Source organism: Mesoplodon densirostris, chromosome 2 (assembly GCF_025265405.1).
Source record: "Mesoplodon densirostris isolate mMesDen1 chromosome 2, mMesDen1 primary haplotype, whole genome shotgun sequence".
Lineage (NCBI taxonomy): Eukaryota > Metazoa > Chordata > Mammalia > Artiodactyla > Ziphiidae > Mesoplodon > Mesoplodon densirostris.
Window position 1 is genome coordinate 54277485 of NC_082662.1, and position 11418 is coordinate 54288902.

General features: G+C 39.2%; 1 protein-coding gene across 2 annotated transcripts in view; it reads right to left on the bottom strand.

Moving 5' to 3' along the window:
- TM2D1 (TM2 domain containing 1) overlaps positions 1–11418 on the bottom strand; it is a 141703-nt gene that overhangs the window by 73311 nt on the left and 56974 nt on the right. The window lies entirely within an intron of this gene.

Here is an 11418-nt window from a genome sequence, read left to right on the forward strand (position 1 = left end):
GATATGGGGAAAGAAAATGGAAAGCCCTCAAGGGGGCAAATCTGATAAAGAAAAACAAGAAGATAAAATACTTAATTAATTTTATGGGAATGGTACCACTTATTGAACACCTATTCCACCCTAAAGGGAACATTCACATTTGTTATTGTATTTAATCCTCACAAAACCTCTGCTAAATGAGTATTATTAACCTCATTTTTACAGAAGAGGAAATTAAACATCCAGAGAGATTAAGTCATTGCTGAGAGGCAAGTACCCAGTAAGTTTCATTCCAAAATTCATGCTCTGTCCTTTGTTTCTTTCTGCCCCCAGTAATCTCAGCCCTTCTCTGAGAAGGAGCAAATTTCCATTGAAGTGAGAATGACAGGCAGAGCTGTCTTGAAAAATGGAAAGAGCTGCTTCGGAAGGTGGCAAGTTGAGGGCAATAAAGCTGAGGCTAGTTTTATCCAGGCAGCTGTTGAACGAGCATTAGAGCATTATTCACAATCCTTGTGCTAAGCAAGGACAACAGAGAGATCACAGCAAAACGACACACATCTTCCCTGCCTGGCCTTATATTTAGCAAGGGAAACAGAAGAGTAAAAAGACCTTTCCACGCCAACTTCAGGTTAGTATTTACTTTTAGGAAGGGTTTGGGAGGGGTGGAGCTTTAGTTATATCATAACTTCTTATTTCATAAAAGAAGAAAGAAGGCTTCCCTGGTGGCGCAGTGGTTGAGAGTCCGCCTGCCGATGCAGGGGACACAGGTTCGTGCCCGGGTCCGGGAGGATCCTGCGTGCCGTGGAGCAGCTGGACCCATGAGCCATGGCCGCTGAGCCTGCGTGCCCGGAGCCTGTGCTCCGCAACAGGAGAGGCCACAACAGTGAGAGGCCCACGTACCGCAAAAAAAAAAAAAAAAAAAAAGAGAGAAATCTGAAACGTGTGGCAAATTACTAACGTATATTTAATCTCAGTGCTGAGTACACAGATATCTGTTACATTACTTTTCTTCATTAGTTTGTAATGTGTCACAATAAGGCTCAAATCAATGAACTTAAGAAGTATTGTTTTTAAAACAGATCATCACAATCATAAATCATCAGTGCCATGCTAGTGGGAAGCATAGGTTACTACAGAAGGACAACAGAGGGGCATCTAACCCAATTTAAAAAGAAGCTGGAAAAGCCAAGAAAATGGATTCTCCCCTAGAGCCACCAGTAGGACACATTCCTGTGAATACTTTCATTTTAGCTTAGTGAGACCTGATGGGACTTCTGACCTCAGCCATGTCTTCAAGAACTTGTAAGAGATACTTGGAAGTGTGCGATCAGAGTGTTTCCAAACAAGGAATAGCAGTAAGCAGACTTCTCAGAGTAAGGGAGAGCAGGGCACATTCCTGTGACCTCCAAGGGGTCAGCTCACAAGTCCTGACTGTGCAGGGAGAGGGGAGGGGATTGATGATGGCTGGGACTCAATCAGGATAAACCTTTGAAGCCAGGAAAAGGAATTTGGGTTTTATGGTAAATGAAATAGGGAGTTTCTGGGGAGTTTTAAGCCAGATAGAGATGATCAGATTTGCTTTTCAAAAAGATCATTCTGATGGGAATGAGAAGGTAAACTGAGAGGAAGGTGGGACTCAACCAGGCAGGCCAGGCAGGAGTTCATCACAAGATCCTAGATGTCGAGGGCTCTGAAATACCAAAGTTGCAGTGAGGATGAAGTAATGTTTACAGAGTATTTATGAGGTGGAATTTAAAAATTTGGTGATCCATCAGATGTAGGGAGGAGAGAGCATCGAAGGTAACTTCCGAGTCTCTTTCCTGGTGGATGTGCTGCTATTTTCTGTCATAAGGAACACAGGAGAAATAATTTTTTTTAATGAAGATGAATTTTCTACAAATGGTGCTGGAAAGACTAGACATCCATGTGCAAAAAAGTGAATCTTGACACAGAACTTACATCTTTCACAAAAATTAACATAAAATAGATCACAGAGCTAAATGTCAAATTCAAAATAAAACTCCTAGAAGATAACATAGGAGAACATCTAGATGACCTTGAGTTTGGTGATGACTTTTTAGATAAAGCACCAAATGCATGATCCATGAAGGAAATAATGATAAGCTGGACTTCATTAAAATTAAAAATTTCTGCTCTGCAAAAGACACTTTCAAGGGACTTCCCTGGTGGCGCAGCAGTTAAGAATCTGCCTGCCAATGCAGGGGACACAGGTTCGAGCCCTGGTCCAGGAAGATCCCACATGCCATGGAGCAACTAAGCCCATGCTCCACAACTACTAAGCCTGCATTCTAGAGCCCGCGAGCCACTACTACTGAGCCCATGTGCCACAACTACTGAAGCCTGTGCGCCTAGAGCCCGTGCTCCACAACAAGAGAAGCCACTGCAATGAGAAGCCTGCGCAGCACAACGGAGAGTAGCCCCTGCTCGCTGCAACAAGAGAAAGCCCACACACAGCAATGAAGACCCAGTGCAGCCAAAAATAAATAAATTTTAAAAAAGACACTTTCAAGAGAATGAGAAGACAAGCCACACACTAGGAGAAAATATTTGTATAAGTCATATCTGATATAGGACTATTATCTAAAATATGAACTCTTAAAACTCAACAGTAAGAAAAATAAAACCTCATTAAAAAAATGGGCCAACGACCTTAACAGATACTTCACCAAATAAGATATACATATGGCAAATAACCATACTAAAAGGTACTCCATATCATATCTCATCAAGGAAATGCAAATTAAAACAATAAGATACAACTATACACCTATTAGAATAGTTACAATCTAAAACACCGACAACACCAAATGCTGGTGAGGATGTGAAGCAACAGGAACTCTTATTCATTACTGGTGAAAATGTTAAATGATACATCCACTTTGGAAGACAGTTGAACAACTTCTTGCAAAACTAAACATATTCTTACCATAAAGTCCAGCAATCATGCACCTTGGTGTTTACCTAAAGGTGCTGAAAACATGTCCACACAAAAACCTTCAAACATATGTTTATAGCAGCTTTATTCATAATTGCCAAAACTTAGAAATAACCACGATATCCTTCAGTAGGTGAATGGTTAAATAAATTGTGGTATATCCAGGCAATGGAATATTATTCAGCCCTAAAAAAGAAATAAGCTATAAAGTAATGAAAAGACATGGAGGAACCTTAAATGCATATTACTAAGTGAAAGAAGCCAATATGAAAAGGCTACATACTGTATGATTCCAATTGTATAACATTCTGGAAAAGGCAAAACTATGGAGGTAGTAAAAAGATCAGTGGTTTACAGGGGTTAGAGGGGAGGGAGGGATGAATAAGTGGAGCACAGAGGATTTTTAGGTCTGTGAAAATACTCTATGTGATACTATAATGGTGAATACATGCCATTATACATTTGTCTAAACTCATAGAATGCACAACACCAAGACTGAACTCTAATGTAAACTATGGACTTTATGTGATAATGATGTGTCAGTGTAGGTTCATCAATTGTAACAAATATACCACTGTGGTGAGGGATGTTGATAATGGGGGAGGCTATGCATGTGTGGTGGCAGGGAGTATATGGGAACTCTCTATACCTTCTGGTCAATTTTGCTGTGAACCTGCTCTAAAAAATAAAGCCTATTACATTTTAAAAAAAATGAAAATGGGAACAATTTTGAGAATGTTGCATATAAGTCCTGAGAATATATAAGCAGAAAGGTTAATGGGTAGTTTAGTATTATTACTTCATCCTCAATTTATAGGAGGAAACTGAGGCTCAAAGGGGTAAAGAATCTTGCTCAAGGTCAAGAAGCACATTAAGTGCAGAAGGTAGAATTTGAACAGTTTAACTCCCAAGCTCACACAGGTAGCCATTGTGAAATGAGGTTTGAGGCCTATCTTAGTTTCTTATTGCTGTTGTACCATTTTAGAAGTGGGAAAAGTAAAGGGACCTAAATGGAAGTAAGCTTTCAATACTTTACTTAAAGGGGTAAAATGTTGATACCAACAGACCATGATAAATTATGTATGTATGTGTGTATGTTATATGTATATGTATGTATATGTATGTGTGTATACATTTACACACATGTGTATATGTATTGTATATATGTATATAAGCATACATATATGTGTATGTGAGTTATGTGTGTATGCCTGTATATGTATACATGCATGTGTGCCACACATACACGTGTATATGCATGTATTATGTGTGTACATGTTATATGATATGTGTGTGTATATATGTGTATGCACGTGTATATATGTGCATGTATGTGTGTGTATGTATATTATAACATCAATAGTAACCACTAAAGAAAATTATGCAGGGTGATGTATTCAAAAACATTGAAAATACAGGAAAATTGATTTTTTAAAAAGTTCAGGTAATACTCAGAGGCATAAAAGACAAAATGAGAAACAGAGGGAGAAAACAGAAAACAAATGATAAAATGGCAGAAGTAAGCCCTAAGATATCAATAATTAATTTAAATGCAAATGGTCTAAATACTCCAATTAAAAGACAAAGATAGGGACTTCCCTGGTGGTGCAGTGGTTAAGAATCCGCCTGCCAATGCAGGGGACACGGGTTCGATCTCTGGTCCCAGAAGATCTCACATGCGGAACAACTAAGCCCATGCACCACAACTACTGAGCCTGTGCTCTAGAGCCTGCAAGCCACAACTACTGAGCCCATGTGCCACAACTACTGAAGCCCACGTGCCTAGAGCCCATGCTCTGCAACAAGAGAAGCCACTACAATGAGAAGCCCATGTACTGCAACAAAGAGTAGCCCCCGTTCGCCACAACTAGAGAAAGCCTGTGTGCAGCAATGAAGACCCAATACGGCCAAAAACAAATTAAAAAAAAAAAAGACAACGGTTAGCAGAATGAAAAAAGGTACAATCCAACAATATGCAGGCTGTAAGTAAGACACTTTGAACATAACAACTTATTAGTTTCCTATTGCTGCTGTAACAAATTACCATAAACTTAGTGGCCTAAAGCAACCCACACTTATAATCTTACAGTTCTGGACGTTATTAGTCTGCAGTCAGTCTTACCAGGCTAAAACCAAGGTATCAGCAGAGTCATGTTCCTCTGGAGGCCCCAGGGTAGAATCCCTTTCCTTCTTTTTCCAGTTTCTAGAGTCCATCTGCATTCCTTGGTTCATGGCCCCTTCCTCCATCTTCAAAGCCAGGGGCATAGAATCTTCAAATATCTCTCCTCTCTGACCTCTGCTTCAGTCATCTCATCTTTGGCCTTCCTGCCTCCCTCTTTCCCTTATAAGGACTCTTGTGATTGTATTGAGCCCATTCAGATAATCCAAGATAATCTTCCCATCTAAAGATCCTTACTTTAGGGACTTCCCAGGTGGCGCAGTGATTAAGACTACATGCTCCCAATGCAGGGGGCCCGGGTTTGATCCCTGGTTAGGGAACTAGATCCCACATGCATGCCACAACTAAGGAGTCCGTGTGCTGCAACTAAGGAGCCAGTGAGCTGTAACTAAGTAGCCCACAAGCCGCAACTGAGGAGACCACCTACCGCAACTAAGACATGGTGCAACCAAATAACAAATATAAAAAAAATAAAGACCCTTACTTTAATCACATATGCAAAGTCTTTGTTGTCATGCAAGATTCTGGGGATCAGGACATGGACATCTTTGGGGGGGCTAGTATTCTGCCTTCCCCAAGTCTCTAGGCAGAAAAGACAGGCAGACGAATGATTCTTTCAGAAATACAGGCTCAGTAAGAAGGCTGTAGGCTGATGTGTCATTAGACCCTCCTGGGGCTAAATCCTTCCTAAGGACCAGTGTTCCCTGGGAATGTAAATAGTGGACATTTCCCGATTCCATTGTTTCTTAGGGAGAGGCCACTCTGCTTTCCAGGTGTGGTTTGTATTGACCCAGGGTTTGGGTGAGGTTGGACCTGCAAATGGCAGGTTTTACTACAGGCGGCAGATGCAAGCAGGGGCTAATACTCCTAAATTTAAAGTGAATGGACAGAGATGGGGAAAATCTGAAAAGGATGCTTGTCAGATATTCCTAAAAGGCTCTATGGAAAATTCCAGTGTGGGGAAAAGTCCATAAGAATTTAAGTTGAGCAACAGCAAAACAACAAACAATTAAATCAAATGACACCACATATATACTACTCAGAACATGAAATAACTCACTTTGGAAATCACAAACTAATCTTTCCATAGGAGGCCAATCTAGGAGTCAGCTAGGCCAACAGGTCATTTTGACCTCTCAGAGGAAACTCTGTCTAAACTCTCCTTTAGGGAAAAGAATGCTTTTCATAATCAGTGAAGGGTATTATGGAAGTACAAGGCTAGGCATCAATAACTTGTATGAAATGAGGAAGAAGGCTGACTTACACATTTCTTCCAGCTCAAGGTTCTACTAGTCCAAGCTCAGAGTCAAAATAGTGTTACATTTGGATGGGCCCACAGAAGTCTTATAAACCAAACTTTCTTGATGCCAGGGAACCTCCCTAAATGGACCACAACAAATGGACCTCTGGCCTCTGCTTAAGAGAGAGAACCTATCTATCTATTTTATGGGCCACCTCATGGTAAGAGGGGTCTTCTATGCTGCACTGAAATTATTCTCCAGACCAGTTAGTCTTGTTTTCCTCTTTAAGCTACACTGATAGCTACATTCCATCTTCTTTAAAAGTAGAAGCCAGTTAATGTAAAAAAGAACAACAATATCAAGTGTCGGAGAGGATATGGAATAACTGGAGTTCTCATGTTTTGCTGATGTGAGTGTCAACTGGTACAACCACTTTGGAAATCTGTTAGACAGCATCTACTCAAGTTAAAGACGTGCCTACACCGTAAGCCAAAGATTCCACTTCTGCACATATACACAAAAGTAAGGGCATATTGCTTTAAATATATCTCTAACAAAAGACATGTGTAAGAATGTAAGAGTGTCCATCTCAGCTCTATTTATAATAGCCCCAAACTGGAAACAAACTGACAACAGTAGGATAAATAATTTTTGGCATATTCATACAATGTAACACTACACCATAATAACGATGAGTAAAAGAAACCAATCACAGAAAAGGGCATACTATATGACTCCATTCATATGAAGTTCAAAAACAGGCAAAACTAATCTATGGTGACAGAATCAAAAAAGAGTGGTTACCTGTAAGGGGTAGATACTGACTGGGAAGGAGTAAAAGGGAAACTTCCGGAGGGCTAGGAATATTCTTTATCTTCAACTGGGTGGTGGATAAGTGGGTGTATACACATGTAAAAATTCATCAAGTTTTATATTTAAGATTTGGGCATTCTATGTATACCTCAATAGAATATTCTTTTAAAAATGAAGTCATTAGACCCTTGTAATTTTGTTTCTTCTTTTTTGGTTAAAAAAAAAAGCTCCAGTGGGGCAGTTATAAAAGAAATAGATCTATGGTCAGTTGTCCACTCACATGGGATTAATAAGGAGGTAGAAGGTGTAGTGGTTAGAACAGGCAATCGGCTTAGGAATCACAGACATGGTTTCAAGTTTACTAGCTGTGTAAGGATAGTCAAGCCATTTAATCTCTCTAACCCTCAGTCTCATTATGCATAAAATGAGTACTAACCTTACAGAAGTATTATAAGTACTACAGGAGATAAGAAATATAAAAATCTTAAAAACAATCATCTGTCATTTATTAAATACATACTATGCACCACACACTATGAAATACCCTACAACAATCATATGAGGAAGATAATATCTCCATTTTAAGAATAAGGAAACTAAGATCCTAAGAGCTTGTCCATAATACGTGGCAGATTTATCTGATCCTGAAGTCCATGAGCTTAAAGCATTACCCTATGTAGCCACTGGTATAGTTGGATGGTGGGTGGATAGTGAAAAAGTTCAATCAGAAACTAGCCCCAGTTCTGCAGAGGAGCACAGTATTTAGCTAAAGCGTCTTGTTAACATCTTAGAGGCTGGCAATCTATACCTATAGCATAAAAGACCTTTATCACTGTAAGGGAAGCTAATTGACCTTCCTAACAGGGTGACTATGAGAGTTAACTCAGATAATCAGGTCAGGAAAATATTGATACATAATGACACATCATAATATGACACATATTAGGTGATTGAGTAGCCCACCCCTGCCCCCTCCTTCCTATTCTTTCTAATAATCTCCTGGCTGGTCTGTTTTTGAGAACTACCTCCAGTAATTACCCATTCCAAGGTAAGAATTCAATGTTTATAAAATTCTTCTGTGGTGCCAGGCATTGTTCTAAGCACTGGGACCATCGAGGACATGAATAAATCAGCATAGACTCATTTCCTCACCCACCTCCTGAGACAAGAGTTAGGGTTAGAAGCATGTTTGCATGACAACTCCTAAAGTAAATGATCTAAAGCGGACGGTTATTTAATCTTAGGTTAATTTATACTCCTGTTCACCCATCTAGTGTTCCCATTCACTCAAAAAACATTTTTAAAGCAACTTTTATGTTCCAGGGACTGTTCTAAGCACTGAGGATACAGTAATAGATGAAATAAAGTCCCTGCCCTCACCAAGCTTACATTCGAGTAGGGGAGGGAAGGGAGAATACATAAACATATGTAATTTACAGTAGCAATAAATGCTGTGAAGAGAATGAAGCAGGATCAGGATTCAGAGAGTGACCAGTGGAGGGCTGGGGTAGTGTTTTAGAAAGGATGGTCAGGGACAATACTTGAGCAGAGACCTGAACGAGTGAGGAACCAAGTCACGTAAAGACCTGGGAAAGAGCACTCCAGGCGAAGGGAAGAGTCAGTATAAAAATCTTGAGGGCTTCCCTGGTGGCACAGTGGTTGAGAATCTGCCTGCTAATGCAGGGGACACGGGTTCGAGCCCTGGTCTGGGAGGATCCCACATGCCGCGGAGCAACTAGGCCCGTGAGCCACAACTACTGAGCCTACCCGTCTGGAGCCTGGGCTCTGCAACAAGAGAGGCCGCGATAGTGAGGCCCACGCACCGCGATGAAGAGTGGCCCCCGCTTGCCAAAACTAGAGAAAGCCCTCGCACAAAAACGAAGACCCAACACAGCAAAAATAAATAAATTAATTAATAAACTCCTACCCCCAACATCTAAAAATAAATAAATAAATATTGAGGTGGGAACCAATTTGGCATATTTGAGGCAGGACAGGAAGCCACTGGAGATTTGGCAGAAAAGTGACATGTTCTGATTTACTTTTATCATTTGGCTGCTGTGTGAAGAATATATAGTAGGAAGGCAAGAGCAGAAGGGGTACACAGTAGGTCAATAAATAATTAAGAATTAATAAACAATAAATTCATTTTTGAACATCTTTTTAAAGACTTGCTGCACTTATTTAAAGCAATTTGTCATGTCTCATGCAGACCAATCATAAATCATATAAAGACATGCCATTCTTTCTTGTGCTATAATAATGAATTTCATAATTCATTCAAGTAAGTTGTCAAATTTTGAGGTATATCTGAAAATCAAAGATGGGACCATGAGCCTTCATAATCATACCCTCTTAAATATAAAATTAGCTCACATGATTAAAAGTTCAAACACTACACATTTCTAAAGTGTTCTGCTAAAACAACATTTTTCTTTGGCATATGCAGTCCAAATAGCTCTAGCCTTAATCATTTTTCAAGTTTTAATCTCCACATGTTTGGCATATTCTGATAACATTGACAGGTTAAAAGCAACATTCTGTTGTATGCATAGCGATTCCTTGCAATTAACCTTAATTTAGGCTGAAAGTAGACTGAACAGCTGCTTCATAGCAACATTTCTAAATTTATTAATATCTCCAGAAAACTTCAGATTAAAGAGCAACAAAAACAAAATCTGCAACATTGCAGCCTTCCCTTAGTAAGGAGAGTCTTAAAGCATTGCAGGTACCAATAAGACTTTCTTGAGAAAAGTGACATTTTGGGCCCTTATTACACAAGGTAGTGAGAGATAACGATAACAGAGATAAGAAAAATGTAGGTAAACAGTGTCTGAAGAACACATCCTACCTTCCTTCTGTAAAAGGGATTTTTGAGTCCACTGGAATTTTACTGAAGGTGTAACCACACTACAACCCCAGTGTGAGGAACCCCTTGCAAATCCCAGATGGTGTGAGGAACCCCTTGCAAATTCCAGATGGCACTCCTCAATGCCTAATGCCATCATTCTATTCCTTTGAAATGTTTAATAAATGGTGACTATTGTCTATGTCATCTTAACCTCTCAACATTAACTGATATTATTATCCCCATTTATATGAAGACAGAGGGGCTCAGAACTGTTACAGTAACAAAACAAGTGGCAAAGACAGGAGACAAACTCAGGTCTGATTCCGAAGTTTGTGCTTCTCCCATCAAACTGTGCTGCTTGGATGAAAAACCTTTGATATCATGTGTTAGATCTGCCTTTTTCTTTTAAATGCATCTATCCTTTAAAGTCAGAATCATGTCAGAAATCGGGATAAGTGTATCTTGAAGAGGAGGGCAGGGGAGAATAAAATTTTCTTGGGCTCTTTGTTCTAATTTACCCATACTATTATTTATGGTGTCAAATACATGCATGTTTATTGTGGAAAAATTAGAAAGCTCAGATAAACTGAAGGAAAAACTCACCAAATAAAAATCACCTGCAATCCCACCACCCACAGCACAGGTGTCTCTAGCTTCATTTGACTTCAGCAAGACAAAGCAGAGCATGACAGTATGGTCCTACCTAATATCTCTCCTCTTGTCACACAAACATAATCAGACTTTGGTCTAGAAAGTGCTGCAAATGTCAGATGAGGTAACAGCAGAAAAGTCTTTAGGTTTTGACAATAATCACTGCTCTATCATAGTCTCATTTTAATATTCATAAAACATTTTGGCATTTGCATGATGTAAAGTTGAGAAGTTTGAATAATTTTTTTTTCTTTTTAAACCAGCAAACTATTTGTTAAGTAAAAAGACTCAGTATAGGCAGATAATTCCATCTTTACTGAAAACATTAAACAACATACTAAAAAAAATCTCTAGTACACAATCATTAGCAGTATATTTCAAAGAATGAGATGATTGTAACTATCACAATGCAGGAGTATAGCAGTTAATAGACCTGGGTTTAAATCCAAGCTTCACCACTTATTTCATGACCTTTGGGCAAGTGTCTCAATCTTTGTGGGACTCAATTTACTTATCTGTAAAGTGGGGATAATGATAGTGACTCTTTAGGAAGACGCTATACAGCTTAACATCGTGTACATGAAGAGCCGTAAAAGGAAATTTTAACAAGTTCAAATCTTGAAAATTTAAGATTTTAAGCCTTAATTTTTTAATAAATATTTTTTCTTTAAAAATCTATTTTCTAAGATAGTAAATACCAATGTTTCTTCATCAGACAATGACTAGCTTTAAGAGCATTGCTACATTT